This window comes from Aedes aegypti, chromosome 2 (assembly GCF_002204515.2).
Source record: "Aedes aegypti strain LVP_AGWG chromosome 2, AaegL5.0 Primary Assembly, whole genome shotgun sequence".
Taxonomy (NCBI): Eukaryota; Metazoa; Arthropoda; class Insecta; order Diptera; family Culicidae; genus Aedes; species Aedes aegypti.
In genome coordinates this window covers 284,833,299-284,858,182 of record NC_035108.1, presented here as the reverse complement: position 1 = coordinate 284,858,182, position 24,884 = coordinate 284,833,299, and positions in this window count along the sequence as shown.

Below are 24,884 nucleotides of genomic sequence, written 5' to 3'. Positions count from 1 at the left end.
GACAATGGGACATGTTTTAAAGGGGCCAGCAATATGCTAGCAGACCAACTGCAGACAATTCATGAGGGCTGTGCATTGACATTTACGAATGCTAGAACTACTTGGCATTTCAACCCGCCATCCGCGCCTCATATGGGCGGATGTTGGGAGCGGATGGTCCGTTCCATCAAGGTGGCCATGGCGGCTATAGCAGAACACCCTCGTCATATGAATGATGAGGCTTTGGAAACCGTGATATTAGAAGCCGAGGGCATGATCAACTCACGTCCGCTGACTTATATTCCGGTTGACAACGCAGAACAACAAGCTCTTACACCGAACCATTTCCTTCTCTACGGAGAACGAGGAGTTGTGCAACCGAGAACTGCGTTTATGGTGGAAGGTGCGACATTACGCGACAGTTGGAAGCAAACACAATACTTCACAGATCTGGTTTGGCAGCGTTGGGTGCGAGAGTATCTACCTACGTTGACCAGACGTACAAAGTGGTTCCAGCCAACAAAACCCTTAGAACCTGGAGATGTTGTATTTGTGGTTGACGTGAACAAGCGAAATGGGTGGCTAAGAGGACGAATCATGGAAGTGTTCAGCGGCAAGGATGGACAAGTACGGAGAGCTGTTGTACGAACCAGTGAAGGAGTATTATCACGACCAGCAGTCAAGCTAGCGTTACTAGATGTTCGTTCAAACAGGAAGCAGGTGGAAGCCGGAAGTTCCCCGGATTTACACGGGTGGGGGAATGTAAAAGAACAACTGGGCAGTCAAGCTAGCGTGAGTTCCGTATCACCCGTCCAAGCAGTTGACACAGGGCTCAGCGGCGAGCCGTCAGATCAGCGTAAAAGGAATGAAGGTTGACGTCTCTGATGTAAATGGGGAGAGAAAAAAGTGCAACGTAATTGTGCTAGCCAAAACCTTGAGTGCGCTCGATTACTTATCTATCTCAACAGTATTTGCTCTTTACTAAAGTTCCTTGATTAAATTATTTGGATTCACTTGGATTGAGATGTGCGTTAATTGATTATTCTAAATTTTGAGCTTAATAACTAATTGAATTTGATTACCTTGTAGATCCTATACCTAAACAATACATAATTGGGTAACATACATTTCACTATTATCCTTCTCAAGTAATTGTAAGTTATGCTACCTTCAATTGAACCCTATAATAGAAACACTCATGCACTAAATTTGTTATCCTAGATTAATTACTTGTGACATTGAAAGCCAGCTAGAAAAAGAAGTGTTTCGGGTAGAAATATAAAGTACACGAAATGTAAGTTAAAAATTTATTTGTATTTAAAAAACCATAATCTGACACCAATATAATTACAGCTTGAAGCTGCATTTGCTGCTAAAAAGACGTGCGACTACTTAACTCCTATCCGAAACAACCATGATCGACGGAACCCAAACGAAAGTATTTTGAGACACTGATGCAATAATTACAAAGATATCATATAAAAAATCAAGCTGTCCGAAACTGAGGGACTGGAGGTGTTTAACCAAAATTGTAATTTGTCCATATTTAGTTCAATTATGGTAAAAAATTCATTCATACTATCAAATTAGGATTATGTTCGATCATGTTTGCGGGATCCAAAGTTTTTTTTTTTCATATTCAATATAATTACAAAATAGGCTCAAAATTAAGAGAATACGTCAATTTTTTAAAGATTTTCAAACTTTTCTACTTTTTTTAAAAGGGCATGCATACTTCAAGGATGTGTTATTCTACGCAAACATTATTTTACATAATAGCTTTCTTTTCTACTAATACACCATTTTGATTGGACCATGATTTCTCAATGTTTCGACTTTGTCCGGCATTGGGTGCTGTCCAGCACTGGGGGAGATTCTACCCCATTACCCCGAATGCCATTACCCCGAATCCCATCACCCTGAATTCCATTACCCCGAATGTACCATTACCCCGAATTCCATCACCCCGAATGCTACTTTCCCGAATTCACAATTATCTTGACATGATGATATTGATGACATTTCCCCATGATTTTGTAATTCGGGGTAATGTCGTTCGGGGTGATGGGTCGTTCGGGGTTTTGGAATTCGGGGTAATGACCTTCGGGTTAATGGAATTCGGGGTAATGGGGTAGAATCCTGGGGGATCTCCCCCTAATAAAAAACTGGTGGATGCATATTAGAAGAATTTCTTGGAGGAATCCCGTTTGTGAGAATATGTGCAGTCTTTCCATGAAGAGTGAACTTTCTTAAGAAATTCCAATACAGCGGTTTCCAAATCTTGCTCCCCTGAGCAATTGATGCTCTTATCAACTTTTTATTTGAAAATACCGTATCAAAATCCGTAGGGGGTTGGCATTGTCACTTTGCAATCATGATGGTTTTCCATTATTCCTGCGAAATCAAAATTACTCTTCCATATTCTAAATTATTAAAAAAGTCAAAATTTAAGGTGAAGATAAATCGAAGCCAAACCTCAAATTTTCAAGAGCACGAATCTAGAGAACCAAACATCCGTTTAAGCTGAAATCTTAATCGATTGGTCACTAGCTGGTGGAGACCAATCGATTAAGTTTTCAGCTCAAACAGGTGTTCGGTTCTCCAGATTTGTGCTCTTGAAAATTTGAAGTTTGGCTTCGATTCATCTTCACCTTAAGGCGATACGTCAACTGTAGGTTATTAATTAATACAATTGATCAAACATGTTTCGAAAATATGAAAATGTTACGAAGTCATAAATTTTTTTCTTGATGTGCGTGTTACGGTTCAAGGTTTTAGCCAAAACTAAAATCATTTTAATTTCCTAGCTACGATAAAATAAATAAAATTCCAAAGGATAGGCCTTCTAATGCGTATAAGGGGGTTGATGAGTCGATTCATAATTGACTTATGGTTCATCTTTCATTGGCTAATGGTCAAATGCCCGAAAGTATGCATTAAAAGCCTCGAAGTATGCAATAAATGGGTTTCACACTAGATAACAGTTAACATTACTCCCATACAAAATATTTTGAAATTCGCAGCAAATTAATCACAATTCGTGATTAAATTTATGATATATCGTTAACGCTCTGGATTCCAAATGGACTTCAAAATCTATCAGGAAGGAGGAATCCTCTGAGGTGCCCTTGACAGATTTCCTGAAAGAATTGAAGACATTATAGAGAAGTTTCTGCAAAAATCTTAGAGTAATTGGATTTTGGATAAATCCTGGAAGAAATTTCTACAGTAATCAAACAAATTTCTCAAGAAATCCCTGGAGATTTCTTTTAAGGTTCTGTGAAGAAACACGAAAGAAGCAAACATTTTTGGTAAAAATCTTCACCCTTGGATTTTTTGGACGTGGCCTAGAAACTCTCATGGAATTCCTGCAGAAATTTCTGGAGGAATACTTGAACAGTTTCTAGGAATCCTTGAAGGAAAACTTGTAGGCATCCCTGGAGAAATTTCTGATGAAATTCTGTAGAGTCACCACTGAAAGAATTACTGTTGGGATCTCTGAAGGAATTCCTAGAGGAACTGATGAAGTAACCTTGAAATAATTGGAATCCTTCTACAAAAACTCAGAGATATTCATGGAAGAATCCCTAGAGCAACTCAAGGGGGAATTCTTATAGAACTCCTGAAGGTCTTATTTTTTGCAAGAAACCCTAGAAAAGGTCATGGAGAACCCTTTCATATTATTTGAGGAACACCGGAAACAATTCTACTAGACAGCTTCTCGATGGAATTCGTTAAGGAACCCCTGGTAAAAATCTTCAACGGATTCCAATAAAACTCCCTGTAGGAATTTCTAAAGCCATTGTTTGGGTTTTGATCAGAATAAGCCGATCGAATCATATTCAGAGAGTGTAACAGCTCGTGAACCATAACAGTTCGAGGCACATCACAATCGGAGAGCCCTATGAATGTAAACATCCACTCTCTCGTTTGGTAGGTACGTGGCGCGAGAGCGTTCAAGAGCAGCAACTCTTAGAGACTACAACATTATCGAGCCATTCGGGTGATTTATGTTTTGCAAAAAATCTGAGATATATTTTCTGGTAATGCAGCCTATAACAACCTAATTATAATTTATAGGATCATCAAACATCCCTTTGGTTGCAAACATAGCACAGACAACGGAAAATATTTGCCTCTGTTTCTTGATCAGAATTAGCGGATGTTGCAAGTGGTGACACGCAGTGATCGGTGCCAAACAGCGGGTGGTGTGTGTCTTTCTTTTTTTCTTTCATGGCTCGTTATCTTCCACGACTGATAAATGTCATGCGTGTTGTGTGAATGTAGGCAGATAAAAGGGATGAAATTATGGCTCGTGTGTCAATGATCGTATATTTTTTCAAAGCCTGCCTAAAGCAATGCCCAAATATGTCCTAAGGCATTTTTTTTCTCTAAAACATTGTCATTTTTTTAGAGTTGAATTATTAATCGGCGTAAAAATGCAAAATTGGCGGCGCGATGCTGATCGGCGTATATCGTAAAACGGGGTATTTTTGATAATGCGGAAAACTTTGATAGTGCTGGACCCACTACATACTAAACGAAAGAACATAATTTCTGTTAATCAGTTCAGCAGAACGAATACAAAAATAAAGAATATTAGTATGACACTTCATTTACGAACTATTTTCATTTGAATCGAAAACATTTTCGAAACGCTTAAAATAAATCTGTTCTATGATCACAATTTGATATACATAGTTTTGAATAGCTGGTCACTCATCTTCGACAGCCTAGTTATAGTGGAACTTGAACAAGGTCTTAAATCTCTTAGTGAAAAGCATTTTCACAAACTGGGGTTATTTTTGTAATCTAAATCTTAAATTTCCATAATATGGAATATATTATAACGTTCAACACCTTGAGGTATGAAACGGCCTATAAATGTTACGTGATTCATTCCATTTTGTTCGATTTATATTTATTTCAATTTCAAAATCGTTTGATTTATGTTGAATTCAATGTGAAAACTTGAGAATCAATCGATATATATTCAAAGATAATATTTAATGTAAATTCTTTTACTCTAATAATAATGTTCAAGAGCAGATTTTTGTCACTTACACTCCTTTGCTCCTAACCCCCTTAATTCCAAAGGTTCCCAAAAAGAGATTCGGTTCCTACAAGAATTCAGAGTAAAATTCTTGAAGGAATCTTTGGCAAATTAATTGAAAGGAGTTCCTAAAGAAATTCCCGAAGGAATCCTTACCGAAATCTATTAAACAACCCTGAAACAGTGGTTGAAAGATTTTCCTTTGAAATGTTTTTGGAAAGGACTAATGGATCACCTCAGATGACTATTTGGAGGATTCTCTTCTACATAAAATGGTTGAAGAAATTATAGTCATAAATGAAAAAGAAAACTAGCATAAATATCCGGAGGAATCTCAGATAAGTTGCTGTAGAAATGCTAAAGAAATTCGAATAGAAAGCCCTGAAAAACTCTTGACAGATTCCCTGAAAGAATCTTAGCGTGAATATTCAAAAGATTCTCTAGGAAAATTTTCGTAGCTATTTCAATCCATGAAGGAATTTTTGTTCCATGTAAAGTTTATGAAAAAATTCTCAATGTTTTTTTTTTAATTTTAAGAAACAACAAAATCTGGAGCAATTTTAGAATATTTTTTTTTATTTCGTTTAAAGGGCCGCTAAAACAAATCAAGCCGGAAGCATTTCACGAAGTTATGTCAGAAAAAAACGCATACATCAGAATGATTCTGAGGTGGATATCCTTGAAGAATTCATAGCGTGACCCTTTTGAAATCCTGAAGAAAATTCTCCAAGTAAGTCTTGAAAAGACACTCAGTTAGATTTCCTTATATATCTGTGAAACAACTCATGAAAAATAAATCATTTTACAAAATCCTTGAAAAGGAATCCCTGAATAAATGTGTAGTAAAAATTTTGGAGAATATCCCGTTTGAATACTTGAGCAATTTCTTCGAGGAAGCTCTGGCAAAAGTCTGTTGAAAACCCTCGAGCAAACCCCTTTGTATCTGAAATAATACAAGAATATTGGTAAGAACTCCTGGAAGAACCTCTGTCGAAATTCCTTTGTGGAGGAATCTTAGTGGAAATTTCTGATGTAATTTCTGGAACCACTTCTGAAGTTAATTTTAGTGGTATTCATAAAAGAATTACTGTTTGAATCCCTGAAAAAATAAGTGCTGAACAATTGCTAAGACACACTCCTAAGATAATCGCTATAGGATACCAATATAAGAATTCTTATAGAAATAATCTTTGAAAGCTGAGAAACCGTGGAGGCGTTCATGGAAGAATCGTTGCAGATATTTAAGGACAAATCCCTGAAGAAATTAATGGATGAAATGTCTAAGACATTTCATGGGGCATCTCTGGAAAAATCATGTGAAGGATTCTCTAAGGGAGTCGTTATGTAAATCCTAGAGAAATTTATTGAGAACTTCCAATAGATATCCTTAATAAATTTCTACAAGTACTCCTGTAGAGACTTTCAAAGAAATGCCTAAAAATTTTCTGGTGCATTTTTTCCGATAATGTATATATTTTTTCAAAATGAATTATTATTCGTGGCGCAAATGTCTTCTTCAATAGTCCATTGAAACACAGTTGCACTGGTTTTATGTTCTATGACCCAATACCTCCCTAGCTTACTATTTTTTTTTAAATATCGGATGTTTTCAATATACTAAACAATATTTAGTTATTTTAGATGCAATTTTAGTTCATAATATTCGCAAATAAGGATTATGAATCCAATGCATGTGGTCTGTACTTCGCCGATTACATCTTCCGTTGTTCTAAGTTTTAAATTACCTCCATATTGATGATTAATTTGATAATGATCTCTAGTTAATCGGACGGCAGCCAAGACTGAGCAGCTAGGGTGGATTAGCATCCGGCTCCCTATTGGTCGAGCGCTTCCCACTTTTCCCAAGCGCTAGCTGTGGTCGATTGCAAGAGCAACGGTAGTCAATCAATTCCACCGTGGCATGAAGTGTGATAGGAAAATGTGTAAGACGACTATCAACCATCCTTTTGGATGAGGATTCCTCTTCATAAAAATGACAACCGTAGGGGCGGAATGTGATGTGGCGAGGTGGCGTGTGGTCGGCCACGTGACTTTAATTTATTTAACCAAATGAAGAACCTTCCACATTTTCCGAAGGATCGTTTTAAATCTGTTGTGACACATTTTGATTGACATTACACGCAGCAGCCAGCCACTCACCGCTGCCGTCGATGTCAGCACATTGAAAACGAGCTCCCGAGGTCCCGTGGCTCGGGTGGATGGATGTCCTGTTCCTGTCCGTGGTGGCCTTCCGGAGCCGCACGCACGTACTTCTAGGAATGCTGCAAATGGAAATTCAATTAACAGATAATCTTATATGCGGATTATTATAATTAAATTTTATACGTGCACCGCTTGTCGCATCGACAGCGACCGCATACCTTCCATATAGTCATTGATTTTCCGGCTGGTGGCAGCCACATTTCGATTGGGCATAGGGGAAAACTTGAATTGGTTGTTAATGTGGAGTAGTGTAACTAGCGATAATGGTAAATTAATGAATCCCAGCTGGAAATTGCTTAAACTGTATATAAGCTGATTAAAACCATTTAATGCTACAGAGCGATTGATATTTGTCGATAGTTTTGCAGTTGAGGTCGAAATACACTTATCTGTCAAAGGGTACAAACTCTAGCGGAATTAAATGGTATAGTACTAAATTCGGTTTTTCGTTTGTTTATTCAGAAAGACCAAGCTGAGGGTCGTGGGTTCGAATCTCACCGGTTGAGGATCTTTTTGTAAAGGAAATTTGCTCGACTCACCAGGGCATAGAGTATCTTCGATACCATGACCCCACAGTTATGGATCAAATTGTGTGGAGTCCAACCTATAAAATTCAATAAAACGACATGGAAAACGTAAAATTGTAATTTAAAAGCACGAATCGAATCGTTTCAAATTGGAACATCGGTTAGTAAACTGTTTTGAGTGTAATATTTACATAGGATTGCATAAAAATTAAAAATTGTATCGGTTCCTGAAAACCATATTATGGATCAATTTTCAGATTATGGATCAAATTGTGACATATTACGGATCAGTGCGCAAAATCAAGAGATTTTCAACTCAATGCATCTGTATTGCATGGTATGGCGAATGTTAACAATGTGTTATATATTACTGCCAAAAATAGCAGTGTTAGAGCTGGAAACAAGGGTGAAATTCCCTTTTTATTGTGATACTGCATTGTAGTAACTGAGACATGAACTGTTTGCGCTCCACACCAAGTTTTCCACCCATTTTTGTCTGCTAAAAAATGAAATTTACAAACCTTGATATTTTATTAGTTTTATCCATAGTGCTATTGTCTGAAAATGTCGAATTAAATGCATAAAATAGCAGAAATCTACATTCTTTGGAAGTGATCCATAACCGTGGTAAACAATCATTTCCTGGTCCATATTATGGATCACTAGTTAGAAGTGCTAATATTCGGTATTTAGAATAAAAATTCAAGTTAAATGTTTTCCAAAGATGTATTCATACTAAATCGAAGCGAACGAGCATAAAACATGCTATAATATTAGAATTTTACCACCTGTGGGAGCTTATGAATGCTGACGGCACTTCTTACAGGAAACGACCATATAATGATAGCTGTGTGGCACCAACTAAACATTTGTTATTTAGCGGTTGAATGTTGTGCTTAACATTACAAATGGTAGAAGACAAATAGTATAACATGAGAAAAATATGTTTTACGTCAACGTTAATGTTTTGAGCGAGTTATCCGATGTTGAACGCCAAAGTGATCCGTCACTGTGGGTGATCCGTAACTGTGTGGGCATGGTATACAAATTCGAAAATAATCAATGAGCAAAGAAATCTTTCAGTCAATAACTGTGGAAGTGCTCATAAGAACACTGTGTTGGCTCTGTCCCAGTTGGGACGTAACACTAGGAAACAAGAACAAACATTAAAAGAATTATCCAAAATAAGAACTTTCAAACCTAAAATTCAAGGCCCAATTAGATATATGCTCCAACAAGAAAGCTGGGTTTTCATTTAGTGTTCATTTTTCAAACAATTAATCGAACTCAATGAGAATCAGAACAGCTGTTCGCCACTTAAACTGCTCAGATATTTCCAAGAATCAGTTTCCACTTCCCTCATAATTGCTCTTCACCACCAATGGAATCTCACCGCAATTATTTCAAGATTGCATGACAAACCGAATCCGTACAGCTCGAAGGCGAGAATTTCAACTGCTATTTTTTTTTAGGTACAATCCCGTTCAAATTTAGGCTGCTGGTCGGACCGTAGGCCGATGTCGTCTCTCCCTCATCCAATCATTAATAACTGTTCACGAGTGGGCCATTTGATGCGGTCCTCCTTTGGATGGAGGAGAAAAACGCTCCTCGAAGTGAAACAGTGCAATATCATCGGTAGCATAGCCCGGCGAAATTCAACGAACTTACGGCTGTGATGGTGCACTGTTTTATGTTTCTATTTTCCCGGTGTTCCATGCGGGGTAAAAAATGATTTTCCTAAGCACCCGGGACCGAAAACACATGCAAACAGTAGTGACATCGCATAAAAATTGTTTCTTGTGGTTTTTCGGTGCTTAGCTGTGATGGCAATAAGGGATAGAACGACACCCAGCGAAATGATAATAGCATTACCCTGTTTCTCCACTGCTACTAGAGTTTCCATCCCCGAAAGGATTTCTCAGGAAAAAAGATTTCCTGGGAATATTTTTTTGACAAACTTTTTGATCTTTAGAATTTTTGCAAATGGCTGCTCTATCTTCATGTTATATAATACTTAAGAAAATGAAATCATATATGATCCTTTTTTATATGCTTGAATTTTTTCAGTGCTCATAAGAATTTGAATTGTAAATAAGTCATTTATGTAATTTAGCCCACTACAATTTTAATAAACTGCAGCTGTACTGTCAACCAACACTACTGCACTGCATAGAGCAAGGCATTTTTTTATGAAAAGTATCGAAATTAGTCAATTCTTGAATTGAAACTCAAGTGGTGCTTGTTTTTTCGAACACATTTTTCATGGATTTGTGCTGAAATGTTCACAGTCCTCAAAATGAAACTCAACAACGCTCCAATCAAGCATACATTTAATGTGCGCTCATTTCACAGTGTACACCAGTAAGATAAGTTTAATAGTATTTATAAAGTGGAAGAAAATCGGGTTGGTGCTATTTTGATTTCGCTGAGTGTACCCTATAGGAATAAGTAAAAAATATCGAGGGGGACCGAAATCAAGTGAAGCCTGCTTGTGCGCATAGATTTAATGATTTTTTATTACGCAAATATTTTAGACAGGCATGAGCTTCTCTAGGTAGGTACTTGCTATGTTCTCCGGGCTGCAGTCAAAACTAGGCTAGATCTGTGCGTGCGATGATGAGCATGTGCCTCGATGACTGGGCCGTAACTATGATTGAGCGTAACGATGATTAGGCAGAGGAAACTTTGCAGCTGCAGGGCTTTGTCACGTGATGGTAATTTTCGATCGGTTTTTTATGCTGTGTCTCTGTGCCTGGGTGGTAATCAATTAGGTATGGTGTATGTTTTTCAAATAAATTATTATTTTTTTACAGGAATGGAGTTTGTTATGATAGTAGAAATTTTGAATCCGTTGTGATCTGTTTTCTATCTTTCATATACAAATATTCGACATTCTAAATCAGTGCTCCTCAGTGCTCCTGGCTTTGTAGACTGTATCGACCGCAGGGCAGTAGAAGAGGCATAAGATATGATAAGATTGTATTTACATTATAACACTAACGTGATTGTAATATTTTTCAAAATTTATCCATAGTAATTTCCATATACACATCGTCGTTGAACCACCTTCAAATCATCATAAAGAATATTAAGATATGGGAGATTAAATATTCAAACTTTTTTTGGGATTCTGAATCGTTCTAATGAATCATGTCCACAATTCAAATATTCAACAAACAATAATCGAATGCTTCATCCTGCCCACTAGGTTTCGATCTCGGCTGCACCCTTAAATCGCACAGCTCGATTATTATTCCTCTTATAAATATCATTTACACTGATTATCCTCAGTTGATGCTCCTCGAAACCGGCGATGAGATCCTTCTGGCCATTTCACATGAATCACACTACTATTGCCGCCACATCCAGTATGGCTCTGGAACGTGACGGAGAGTAGGTATGTGAGACGCAGCGCAGGAATATTAGGGACAGCGATGATTTTTCCTCCCTGATAACGTGTTTTTTTCGCTGAGATTGGGGGAAGAAGTGGTCCAAATCTCTTGCTCGTTTGAGGAATTTGCATGAATCTCAAGTATCGGGGGTAAAGCCATAACTACAGAGCCTCTGTTCTGTTGCTATACGCAATTCTGTCTTATGTTGCTTGGCTTGTATTGAAATGTTGATAGAATCCCAAGTTTTCGTGTTCCTGCAGATTAAAAAAAAATGAAAGTAGGATATTGATTCCATCATCTGTTACACACTTTTGAAAAACTAAAAGTCGGTTCAAAGTTCCGAGTCGAAACGGCCTGTTCAACAAACGACAATTATCCATCTAACGAATTGTGGTGAGAAAGAGTACAGCCATGGTGACTGTCGAAGTGGCACTTGTGGCAGCGTAGGCAGGAAACGTAAACCACAATTGCGGTATGGCTCGAGAGATCATCAACGCTCGAGTGATTCTGGGCTTTTTAGATCACTTCACGGGCAGAGGAAACAAGTACTTTTTTCCGATAGGGAAGGTGAATTTTCCGTGTCTCTTTCTGTGTGCACTGCGATTAGATTCTTTTATACGCCCGATGTGCGAGGGCTCTACGTGGTTCATAATTGAATCGACCAAAGCCCTACAAAAAAAAACTGAGATCTGGATCAATCATCAAAGGTGGATTAAGCTAGGCAGCAGTTTTCCCCTCAGATAGAGAAATCTTTTTTATCGATTGTGTCACCATAATTTTGTGCCTTTGGATTAGTGTTATGATTCTCCTAAATTACGTGGTTGGATGAGTCAATCTGGTTGAAATTGAGAAAAGGGAAAAGCCATATATTGGTTTGCTCATGTTAAGCTAGAACATATAATGGCGCTCAAATAAATCTGCTTGAATGTTCTTTGAAAGTTAAATCTTAAATTTTCGAGAGCACAAATCTCAAGAACCCGACAACCGTTGAGGCTGAAAATATAATCGATTGGTTGCCACCAGTGAGCTAGGTTTGACCTGGATGCATTTTCTATCTAGATAATCAGACAGCCGTTCGAACTGAAAACTGATCCTTCGATCAAGTTTTTAGCTCAATGCACTAACTAGTTCTTTAGATTTGTGCTCTTAAAAATTTGAGGTTCGACACATTTTAGCATTTTAAATTAAACTCAAACTATAGTTTCTTTTTATGTTTAATTTGGGGTCCAAAATCAAAGGTATCTGTTAAACAATTTTAGTTGTGTATACCGAAAATTTCTGCCGTTTATAAATTTTCCAATATTTTTTCAGGACAATTCAAGACATGACATCATAACAATTCCCTCAAAAAATCCTCAAAAAAATTTCCAAAATTCAAAAAAATGAAACATATTTTTTTCTAAAGATTCTGGGCTAGAATTTGTTTTCAGGTAATAGCATATAATTGACTGCAAATAAAATAATAATAAATCTTTGAGCTGTTAAGTAGAATACCTATAAGTAGATGAAATAAACCGAATTTAGTACTATACCATTTAATTTCACTAGAGTTTGTATCCTTTGACAGATACACGTATTTCGAACTCAACTGTAAGGCCGTCTTCGTCGAGTCTAGTACACGACACTGAAGACGGCCTTACAGTTGAGGTCGAAATACGCAAATCTGTCAAAGGATACAAACTCTAGTGGAATTAAATGGCATTTTTAATATTTTGTATCAAAATATGAACAATATTGTTGTTTATAAAACCGAAACAATATATGTTAATGTGTTAACACTTCACCATAATCAATGCAATCTATAATTTTGCTTCCTGTACACGCAGCTTTTTAATGGGTTATGGATGAACGTTTTGCCAGAGTGTAATATTGATATTAACCTTCATCCAGCCAACATACTTTTCACATGCAAAACACACCAAAATGTGCAAAACTTATCGATGGATTTTGTTGAAATTTTTAGAACTTCCCGAAAAAATCTTCTTGTTTATGGTCCAGGAAACTAGAAGGTTGATGTCTTCGGCAAAGTTGTTCAGCAGACCAAGAGCTGTTCGGCAGTAACAAACCTGATTAAGAATTTCTCCGCTAGGATTGAGGGCTAGGGGCCTTCTTTAGCTGTGCGGTTAGAGTCCGCGGCTACAAAGCAAAGCCATGCTGAAGGTGTCTGGGTTCGATTCCCGGTCAGTCCAGGATCTTTTCGAAATGGAAATGTCATTGACTTCCGTGGGCATAGAGCATAATCGTACCTGCCAACACTATATACGAATGCGAAAATGGTAACTCTGGCAAAGAAAGCTCTCAGTTAATAACTGTGGAAGAACACTAAGCTGAGAAGCCGGCTCTGTCCCAGTGGGGACGTTAATGCCAAGAAGAAGAAGAAGAAGAAGAAGAAGAATACAGAGGGCTATCTGACAATAACAAAACTAGTTGAGAATTTATCCGCTAGATGGTGCTAATAACAAATTTTATTTAATATTCTATATCTCAAAAAGGGCACAGAAAGTCAGGACAACGAAGGCGATGGCTACGTCAGCACAGCGGACAGCGGAGACCAACCAGCTCCCACGATGGGGGAAGTTAAGGATACCATTCTACAGCTCAAGAACAACAAGGTCGCTGGCAAGGATGGTATCGGAGCCGCACTCATCAAGATGGGCCCGGACAGGTTGGCCGCTTGTCTGCATCGGCTGATAGTCAGAATCTGGGAAACGGAACAACTACCGGAGGAGTGGAAGCAAGGCGTTATATGCCCTATCTACAAAAAGGGCGACAAACTGGAGTGTGAAAATTATCGTGCAATCACCATCCTAAACGCCGCCTATAAAGTGCTATCCCAGATTCTCTTCCGTCGTCTATCACCTATAGCAAACGAGTTCGTGGGAAGTTATCAAGCAGGTTTCATCGACGGCCGCTCGACAACGGACCAGATCTTTTCCGTGCGGCAAATCCTCCAGAAATACCGCGAGTACCAGGTCCCTACGCACCATTTGTTCATCGATTTCAAGGCGGCATACGATAGTATAGACCGCGTAGAGCTATGGGGGAACACTCCAGTTCGTTCGAGTCTCGGCGGGGACTACGACAGGGCGATGGACTTTCGTGCCTGTTGTTCAATATTGCGCTTGAAGGTGTTATGCGGAGAGTCGGACTTAACAGTCGAGGCACGATTTTCACGAGATCCGGACAATTTGTTTGCTTCGCGGACGACATGGATATTATTGGGAGAAAATTTGAAACGGTGGCAGATTTGTTCACCTGACTGAAACGTGAAGCAACAAGAGTCGGTCTAATGGTGAATGCGTCGAAAACAAAGTACATGCTGGTTGGCGGAACTGAGCGCGACAGGACCCGCCTAGGAAGCAGTGTTACGATAGACGGAGATACCTTTGAGGTGGTGGACGAGTTCGTCTACCTCGGATCCTTGTTGACGGCTGACAACAATGTTAGTCGGGAAATACGAAGGCGCATCATCAGCGGAAGTCGTGCCTACTATGGGCTCCAGAAGAAACTGCGGTCAAGAAAGATTCACCCCTGCACCAAATGTACGATGTATAAAACGCTCATAAGACCGGTAGTCCTCTATAGGCATGAGGCGTGGACTATGCTCGAAGAGGACTTGCAAGCTCTTGGGGTTTTCGAACGCCGAGTGCTAAGGACGATCTTCGGCGGCGTACAGGAGAACGGCGTGTGGCGGCGAAGGATGAACCACGAGCTCGCTCAACTCTACGGCGAACCCAGTATCGTGAAGCCAGCTAAAGCTGGAAGGATACGCTGGGCAGGGCATGTTGCAAGAATGCCGGACAACAACCCTGTAAAGATGGTGTTCGCTACGAATCCGGTCGGAACAAGAAGGCGTGGGGCGTGGGGCGCAGCGAGCTAGGTGGATTGACCAGGTGCACCAGGACCTGGAGAGCGTGAGTCAGTGTTCAGCAGACCAAGAACTATTCGGCAGTAACAAACCTGGTTGGGAATTTCTCCCGTAGGGGGCGTTAGTAACAAATTTTCATCACTCTTCTATATCTCAAGATTCTAATAAACTAGAAGGTTGGTGTATTCGGCAAAGTTGTTCAGCAGATCAACGGCTATCTACCAGTAAGGAAAATAATTGGGAATTTATCTGCTAGGTGGCACTAGTGACAAATTTGATCGAACTTTCTATATCCCTATATACTGATAAGCTAGAAGCAAGGTGTCTTTGGTAAATTTGTTCAACAGATCAACGGCTATTTGGCAGTGAAACATCCGGTTGAGAATTCATCCACAACTCGATATTTACATGAGTCGATGGTCCCTTCAGATATCGACTTAAGGAGGTTTGACTGTATTGAGAAAGTTTTATGTTCGGCAAAGTTTTTCGATTATGGCAACACGGAAATACATATACAAAAACATGAATCATGGATCAGTCAACAATATGTCTGTAGCAGGCATTACAATCTCATCTGATCACTTAGATCATCTTTGGATGGTGGAGAAATATTATCCGCTTTGATGTGATACCATCTTGCGATATGATGCTTCAAAAGATCTTGACAGTTGTATGGTGGTACAGATAATGTTTCAATGTGCTGAAGCATCTCAGAAAATTGAACTGTATTTTTACGACAAGGTGTTCAGAAGAGCAAAATAAAACAGATCCTTAAATTAACTGTCCAATTGAAAAAGGCACGGTGAAAGAGAAGCTTAAATATGCCATACAATGCCAGGTTTAAACTGCGTTCTCTACAAAATGGTTTGAAAGAGGACGTTTGTAAAAAATAAATAATGCTTTTGTTTGAATGTTCTTGGGAAATTGATCCACAAACAATGTAACCTACATAATGCGTCTATTTACTTAGGAATGCTTATGTGTAAGATCCACAATTTGGGTGCTCAGCGAGTGGATGATTTGGGGCGACATGCGCGGAATGGGAGCGCTTTTAAGATCCTCGACAGATTCTTGACGGATCCCAATGTGCGAATTCCTTAAGAGATAATTAGCGAATATTTGCAAAATGTTTAAGGGATTTCAAGCATACTTGTACATATTTATTGTGAGGTATTTGATGCATTCATTGTTTGACGTGTTCAGCAGTGTGTGGCAAAGTTTTTGTGATATCATTGACATGATAATGTCAATTTATCTCTTTCGCGGATTTCTAATAGGCTGATATGTAGTGAATTCACGGTGAGATCTTTTGCTTATGCCTTGAGCGGACCTTAAAGTATTCTATTCATTGGAATTTTTTGGGTGATTTCTTTTTGACAAATGGGTGTTGAAAATAAAACTGAATTTACATCCAAATACATAGTAATAAAAACGTATGATAACTTTTAATTTTTTTATTGTAAAATATTTTGTATATTTCTGTGAAAATTCTCCGCACAAATATTAAACATATTGTTTCTGCACAATTTTGTTTTAAACCCAACGGGAATTCCACGTTCAAAACTTTCCGAAGAACTAAGGTGTAGGAACCAGAATTGCATATAAAATGATAATGATTATTTTGTGTTACTAGCGTGTCAATAATAATCAATAATTCTGGTTCCTACATAAGGGTCTTGCTTAACGCATCATTTGTGGAGATCCTTAGGAGACAATACGGCTAATTGCTAATCTACAAATTGTAGATGGAATGGCCTATTACATTCTGGAGGATTCGGGCACCAACGGCATCTCACGGTAGTTTGCAAATCTACAAGTTAAAAAAATGGAATGTTTGATCTAATGAAATGTGCATGATTTACTTACATCTAAGGATTCACTTCCAATTGATTGTTTTTGGTTGAAAAGTCTATGAATGAATGAAAAGCATTGTGAATTTGCCATCGATCGCTGTCAATGATTTCAACAGTTTTTCGTAACATGTTTTTGCGCGTGGACTGCTGAGTTTAATGATTTTATCGAGCATCAAATGAACCAAAGATATTAACTAAAGATCGATCAAAGAGCTCTAAGATGATATCTTGTTATTTGATCCGTATCTTACTCAGATGATCAAATGATTAGATGAAATGCAATGCCTGGTCTGTAGGCCGTTTTGAGGCTTACCATGTTAGGTAAATTTAATTTGTGGTCATTATCATGGTGACAGAAGAATTAATTAAAACAATCGTTCTATTTTGGCACGGTTTGATTTGGGCTCCATGAAGAATTTTGGCATGTTACCAAAATCGAACAGGCACTGTATAGGGGAAAAGCACTAATATTCGACCTACAAGAATTCTGTGCCAATTTTCGGATTTTCATACCAATTAGGACAAAATCGTATGAATGGGTAAAAAATTGGTGCTCTTCCCCTATCTGGCGGTGAAAAATCTGATTGATTGATCCGCCGGAAGGTTGTTGTCTACAGTATATATTTCTAGACTGCGACGGTAGGATTTTTGCTGCTCTATAATCCTGATAAATTCATAATATTTTTAGAATAGACTACCGGCTACACGAATACTTACAGTAGAGCAAAATAATTTAAATGGTTTCATTTTTTTACGGAGAAAGACATTTCACTACAAATCTCTCGAACATCAAAACTTTTATTAAAAGAAAAACATTTGTAAGGATTTATGTTTTTCTCCATAACGTACAACCACTACCGGTATCGAGTTTAGGAACATCGACTCATGGAAGCTTTTAATAACTCATAGCTCAAAGAAATTGTCAACAAGTTTTGATATCACTGACATTATATGTTATTACTATGGTATTTACTTGTACACAGATTGATCTACCTTTAAACCTTAGCGCTCAAGTTGAGTATCTAAACCAGTGATTCCCAAAGTGGGCGAATTCGCCCCCCAGGGGGCGATTTTCAGGCTCAAGGGGGCGAAAATTTGTAAAGCAGAAATTGGGGGGCGAAAAATACAGACAGGGAGCGAAAAAGATATCACGAGAACATTTGAAAATAATTACTCCTAACATTTGGAGAACTTTTTTATGTCTCTGACCATGGTTTCATTTTAAAATTATGATACACAACACTTGAAGATTGTCTAACACAAAACGGTTGTGTTACGCATTTGGGTTTTAAATATCATGTGAGTTTTAAAAATTATCGGTAGAGTAAGGTGGGGCAAAAGTTCGACCTTAGTGGTATAATCAAAGTTTCCAGAAAAACAATAGCAGTTAAAACAAAACAAATACCATAAAGTGAACTTTCAACATATTGGCTATAATTTTGCTGAACAAACTTGTGTCAAAATCTTTACCCATTTTTAGTTATAACAGTTTTGAAATTGATTGTCTTATTCGAACTTTTGCCCCACCGGTGGGGCAAGAGTTCGAATCTAGTGTGGGGCAAAAGTTCGCTGGCTTAAATACAAAATATCGATTCTTTTATGACAGGCTACAGGCATACTTTACGCCAGTCGTAAACTTAAGTTTGACGAAAAATACACACTAAATTTTTATCAAAAAATTACCCAAAACCGGGTTAATTGTAATGTACTCGAAAATAGCAGTTTTTCGCAAAACTCGAACTTTTGCCCCGCTGATTCGAACTTTTGCCCCACTATGGGCCAAAAATTGTTTTCAAGCATTTATGCAAAAACTAATACACCTCAAAGCAACCTTATGATAGGCCTAGAAACGCCCTTACATAAAATATTGAAAAAGATTTTATCTTCAATTGGTTCCATGCAACGAAAGTTTGACCAAAAGTTACAATATTCACGTCGAAAAACAAAAAAAGCCATAACTTTTCCAAATCTCAATCGATTTTTATGATATTTGGATTGAAAGTCTCTTACTTGAATAGCATTCGAACCACCGTGACATTTATAAGATTTGTTTTGAATTGAGCTAGAAATCTTAAAAAGAAACTCTTACCCTACTCGAACTTTTGCCCCACTTTACTTTATTTAAGATTTTCCCAAGGTCGGAATTATAAGTCACAGATAACATTTATAACACCCAACATATTCTGAATATATAAAGTATTTAAACATTTGTCTGAGAATTTTAAGAAACATTTTCAAATGCCCAATAAGTTATATAAGGATTTTTTTTAGTATCTTATGGCATCCAGCTTTTTACGAAAAAAAAACTATTTTGATGTTTCGGTTGCACTAATTCTTATCAGTTTTTATAGTACAAATAATTTTAGAAACAAATTTTGATAAATTTAGAGGAAAAATCGGGATTCAACGGTAAAACCGTTTGATGCTTAAGGCGAAAAACACTCTATTTAAAAGTAGATTAGAAGAAAAATCAGAGATGCGTCGGATTTTTACTTTCAGAACGTCTGAAAAAAAAAAAGATTTATTTTGGTGTTGGAAAAAATAACTTTTTTATAATTGTATTGAAAAATGAGTTGAAATTTTGATATTTTTTCAGGGTTTTGGGATTAGATAAAGAAGGCGTTCACAGAAACATTACATTTGATTCCGTACTGAAAAACTTCGCCCCCAACTACATACGTCACAAGTTGGCGCCTATGCATACATTACATTTGAATACTTGAAACTGGGCCGAACTTGTATCGAAAACTGATTCAGCAGCCTATAATGCACGCAAGATATTGGTTAAATTGCTATTATAAATTACTGTCCAGTAAATCATTCCTAATAATTGTGGGTTATCGACATTTCAGAAAATATTTTTAAATGTACACAATAGTTATTGTGTTATGGTTCCATGGATATGCGAGTCGAGGACATTTTTTGGCGTACAACAATTGGCTTGTTCAGGGGGATCCTGTTTTTTACATATTCTGATTCTACGTTAAAAACTGAGCCAGAATCCAAAGTTTCATAATTTTCCGTGCCCTGGATTTATTTTTAAAACACGTTCGAACTTAGTATGGAGATCGCGTTTGAATCACTCCTCGGCAAATTTTACTTCGGGACGAGCTGTTATTATGTAAAATGAAATGTCATTCAGTCGACGGAATGAAATCTTTTTAAATCATTTACTATATCAAAATTAGATATTAAAGCGCAATAAAATCGTGTTACACTTAGAAAAATGCGCTCTATCGATACGGCTACAAAAAACCGTAAATATTTTCATCACTAAACAACCCAATTTGAATCACATATCAGGGGGGCGATTTCAGATAAATATTGGCCTCAAGGGGACGAAAGTTGAAAAAGTTTGGGAAGCACTGATCTAAACCGTCGTCTATAACATTTAGATTGGGTTGCTATAAAAAGATTTTTGTCGTCTGCAAAAAATGCCTAAGAGACCGACATTCTTTTACGATTTTCAACAGAAACTCCTGTTTGCTCGGCTTGTTGCTAGTAAACGAAGTTGCCCTCCCCGATTGTACAATATGCGAAGCGCCCGAGCCGTTGATTGGGCTCGATGCAGAACATCCCGTACTAGAAACGCAAATCAATATGTCTTTACCCATTCAGTATGACAACTTCGACGATCCACAGGCCTTTGAGCTGACTTTGTTTCAATGGTACAAGCACTTGCTTTAATCGACTGGCAACACCGCGAAACTTGCCTCTGTGTCAATGAAGCTGTTGACTATTTTACTAGTAATCTGAACCATATATCAGCAAATGTGCCTCTGCGAAGACCAAGTGCGAAACCAATTTGGGGCAACGCACGCCTTCGATACTTGAAGCGTTTAAGGTCCAAAGCACTACAGAAGTACCGTAATCCGGGGTAACATTGATCAGCGGGGTAAGATTGATCGGTATGATCCTTCTCGTAAAAAGTTCGAATCATCATTTATTGATGAAATATTTTCAAAGTATGAATGGTGCCTCTCTTTCTTACATCCATAAGCTAACGAAAGTTGAGGTTTTTGCGAAAATTGGTTTTCGTTCATGCGTGAATTTGTCAACTTTTTGAATTAATGATTTTTATCATTATGGATGACACTGCCGAAGATTCATGTCTTACATAAGTTCTGCAAATGGTATGAGCAAAGAAAATTCGATGGTAACTAAAAATGGCATCGCTAAAAACGATTCCGTTGTCAAATTTTTCATAAGTTTATTCAATTAAACAACAATAACGAACTACTATTCAGAATGCAGAATTTCCTTAGAAAATTGCCTACCTTTATACGCCACGGTTCAACGTGATTTTTTTTTTTTTGAAACAACTCAAAAAGTAAATGACTTGTAAGAATTTGGTCTTTATATTCGGCTTCAGGGGCCATGATTTAAGTAAGCAACGACATTTTCAATATTACCGAACCTTTTTTTACAAAGGTGATCAATGTTACCCCATATCAGCTTAATAAAAAAATCACTTAAAACATTTATTTAAACATACTTATATCTGTTTAAAACCAAAGTACAGTATATAGTCACTAGCGGTAGGTGCCAGTACTTGTTTTAAAAATATAAAACCTGCGACATTTGCATTTTTAAATGAAAAATTTAAGAAATATCCCAAAAACTGATCAATGTTACCCCGGATTACGGTACCTTGCAAACAAAAACCCGTTAACCAAGCAATCTTTTGTTCTTGCAAGGCTACACTAATCGCATGCAGGATAAGCTTCGCAGGAATCCAAAGTCGTTTTGATCATTTGTGAAAACTAAAAAGAAAGAGGATGGTCTCCCTAGTGAAATTTATTTCGGCGACAAATTCGCTACATCAGTGGTTGATAAAAGCAATCTTCTAGCAGAACGTTTCAGTAACGTGTTCACAACTCGACTGCCACTGGATCACAAATAGATACGGCGCTCAGTGATACACCAAGGGATGCGTTCAATCTCAGCATGTTTTCTGTCACTCCGGACATGGTTGAATCAGCGATTCGTAAGCCAAAGCATTCAAACGAAAGTGGCCTAGATGGTATCCCACCAAGCATCTTGAAAAAATGCTCTACTGAACTTATTCTGCCTTTGACGAAGCTTTCAACGCCTCTTTGCTCCAAAGAATATTTCCAGAGCGGTGGAAGTATTATTACATGTTTCCGGTATACAATAAAGGAGATAAGAAGAATGCGGAAGACTATCGTGGCATCACATCACTCTGCGCTTGTTCCAAGGTTTTTGAGATAATTGTTAACGATGTCCTACTCTCCTGTTGTAAAAACTACATTTTACCTAACCAACATGGTTTCTACCCCCGAAGATCGATCTCAACTAACCTCGCTCCCTTCGTATCTCTTTGTCTGCAGAATATGGAAGCACGAGTACAAGTGGACATTATTTATTCCGATCTCAAAGCTGCGTTTGATCGCGTCGATCGCTCCATACTACTTGCTAAATTAGGCAAACTTGGCGTATCGTCGGATTTGGTTCACTGGTTCTAGTCATATCTAACGCACCGAAAGCTTTGTGTAAAGCTAGGTTCAGCAAATTCAGGCTACTTTACAAACACCTCAGGAGTTCTCCAAGGCAGCAACCTAGGGCCGCTGTTGTTCTCCATCTTTCTCAACGACATTGGATTCGCTCTTCCTACTGGATGCAGAATTCTGTTTGCTGACGACATCAAAATTGTTGTAGTTGTTTGTTGCGAGAACCATTTGTCTGGTGCTATAACATCTAATCAACGTTTTTTGCGAATGGTGCGGTAGGAACTTCGTCACCATAAGTGTTCAGAAATGCAACGTTGTCAGTTTTCACCGCAAGCAAAAGCCAATTATCTCCAACTATACCATTGCACAGTAGTCCAGATAGCAAGTTTTTTATGTTAATAGATAGCAAGTTGGTATATTCAGCAAAGTTGTAGCATATTTCAATACAAAAAGCTTTGTAGAACAAAGTTTTTCTCTATCTCTTATACTTTCTGAGATAATTGACCTTTTATATAAAAAAATGAAGAAAATAATTTTTTCACTCATAAGTCATTTATTTACAAATTTTAGCAGCCTACTATGTTCTACAACAGTTTTTGGTACTGCTATATTCTACAACTTTTGTGAATATACCATAGATGTGTTTCTTCTGGTTTTCTTATTGTAGGAGATATTAATTTAAAATCATACCGTATTACAGGCCAAATAACTCGCAAAGATGCACTTGAAAATGAACCTACCTGTCACACCGTGGCTCTACACCCCTTAAAGAGTATTTGAGTAAAATTTGATGAATATATTATGTTTATATATATTTTTAAGACTATTTTCAATGACGGGTGATTTGCAATTAAAACACATTAATTAGTCATCTTTTTTATAAAACACACAAAAGTCATGGCCGCCGCGATTCAGCATGAAATAATCAACACCTGTTTAGATTTTGTAGAGAGTACTATATTTGTTAAAAAGCATAATTTTCAAAACTTTTTCAAAAATTCTTGCGCTTCTTCGTGCAATTCCGAATGCTTCTGTGCAATTCGACGATTTGTCAGTGAGATCACTGGATCTGATGTGAGTAGCAATCGCAATTGTTTTTTTGACATGGTTACTATGACTGATTTCAATACGACTTTAACTACTGTAATAATTACTGCTATACATAAATCAAAGACTCAAGATAAATAAATTGAATGCATCTCAACTCTTGCAACATATTACCATTTATGACTCTTAATACGGCATGATTTTAAATTAAAATCTTCTTTAGGACGTTACGTCAGGAAGAAGAAGAAGAAGAAGACAATAAGAAAACGAGATGAAATACAACTGTGGTATATTCACCAAAGTTGTAGAATATAGCAGTACCAAAAACTTTGTAGAACATAGTAGGCTGCTAAAATTTGTAAATAAATGACTTATGAGTGAAAAAATGATTTCCTTCATTTTTTTTTCATATATAAAGTCAATTATCTCAGAAAGTATAAGAGATAGAGAAAAAGTTTGTTCTACAAAGTTTTTTTGTTTTGAAATATGCTACAACTTTGCTGAATATACCAACTTGCTATCTATGACCATACAAAAGTTGGCGTATAGGACACTACTGCGATTAGTGCAGAAAAGAAATCCCTTTCGTACGAATTGTAGTACAACTAATTTCGAGACACTTCCGGGAAGCAACCTATACTCTAAAACCACAAAATGACGTTGAAAAGTTCATGTCCGCCTAAACTTGCTATCTGGACCATTGTGCATTGATGATCTGCCACTACATCGTGTATACTATTCGAGACGTAAATAGGTATCACGCTAGATTCAGCTCTAACTTTTAAGCCCCATTATCTGGACACTATCGTTAAAGCTAATTAACAGCTAGGATTTATATTCAAAATTGCGGATGAATTCCGTGACCCAACCCGTATCAAAGCGTTGTACTGTTCCCTTGTGCGTTCCATCATAGAGTTCAGATCCGTCATCTGGTGCTCATACCAAAGGGTTTGGATAATGCGACTAGAGACCGTACAAAGAAAATTTGTGCGGGCATAGCCGGCATCTGCCGTGGAGAGAACCAACAAGTCTGCCACCATATGAACATCGGTGTCAACTGCTGGGTATTGACACTCTTGAGAACAGAAGGTCTACAGCTCAATCAGTGTTTGTAGCTAAAGTTTTGGTAGGCGAAATTGATTTACCTGAAATTCTTGCCAATCTATCAGTATATGCACCAGAACGGCCACTCCGTACAAGAAGTTTCCTACATCTCCCTGCCCGGACAGTTAATTACGGGTTACATGACCCTATTCGATACATGGCAGAACGCTTCAACGAGCACTATCACCTCTTCGATTTCGGCTTGACAACTTCTACATTTTGACAACGGATTGAACGAGTGTTACGCGAGGAAGTACGGAAATATCTTCCCGTTCATTAAGACACATAGTCAGATGAATTAACAAATATACAAATACAAAATGCAGCCACCTAAAATTATTTGCCGAAAAACTTACCTTCTTACTCA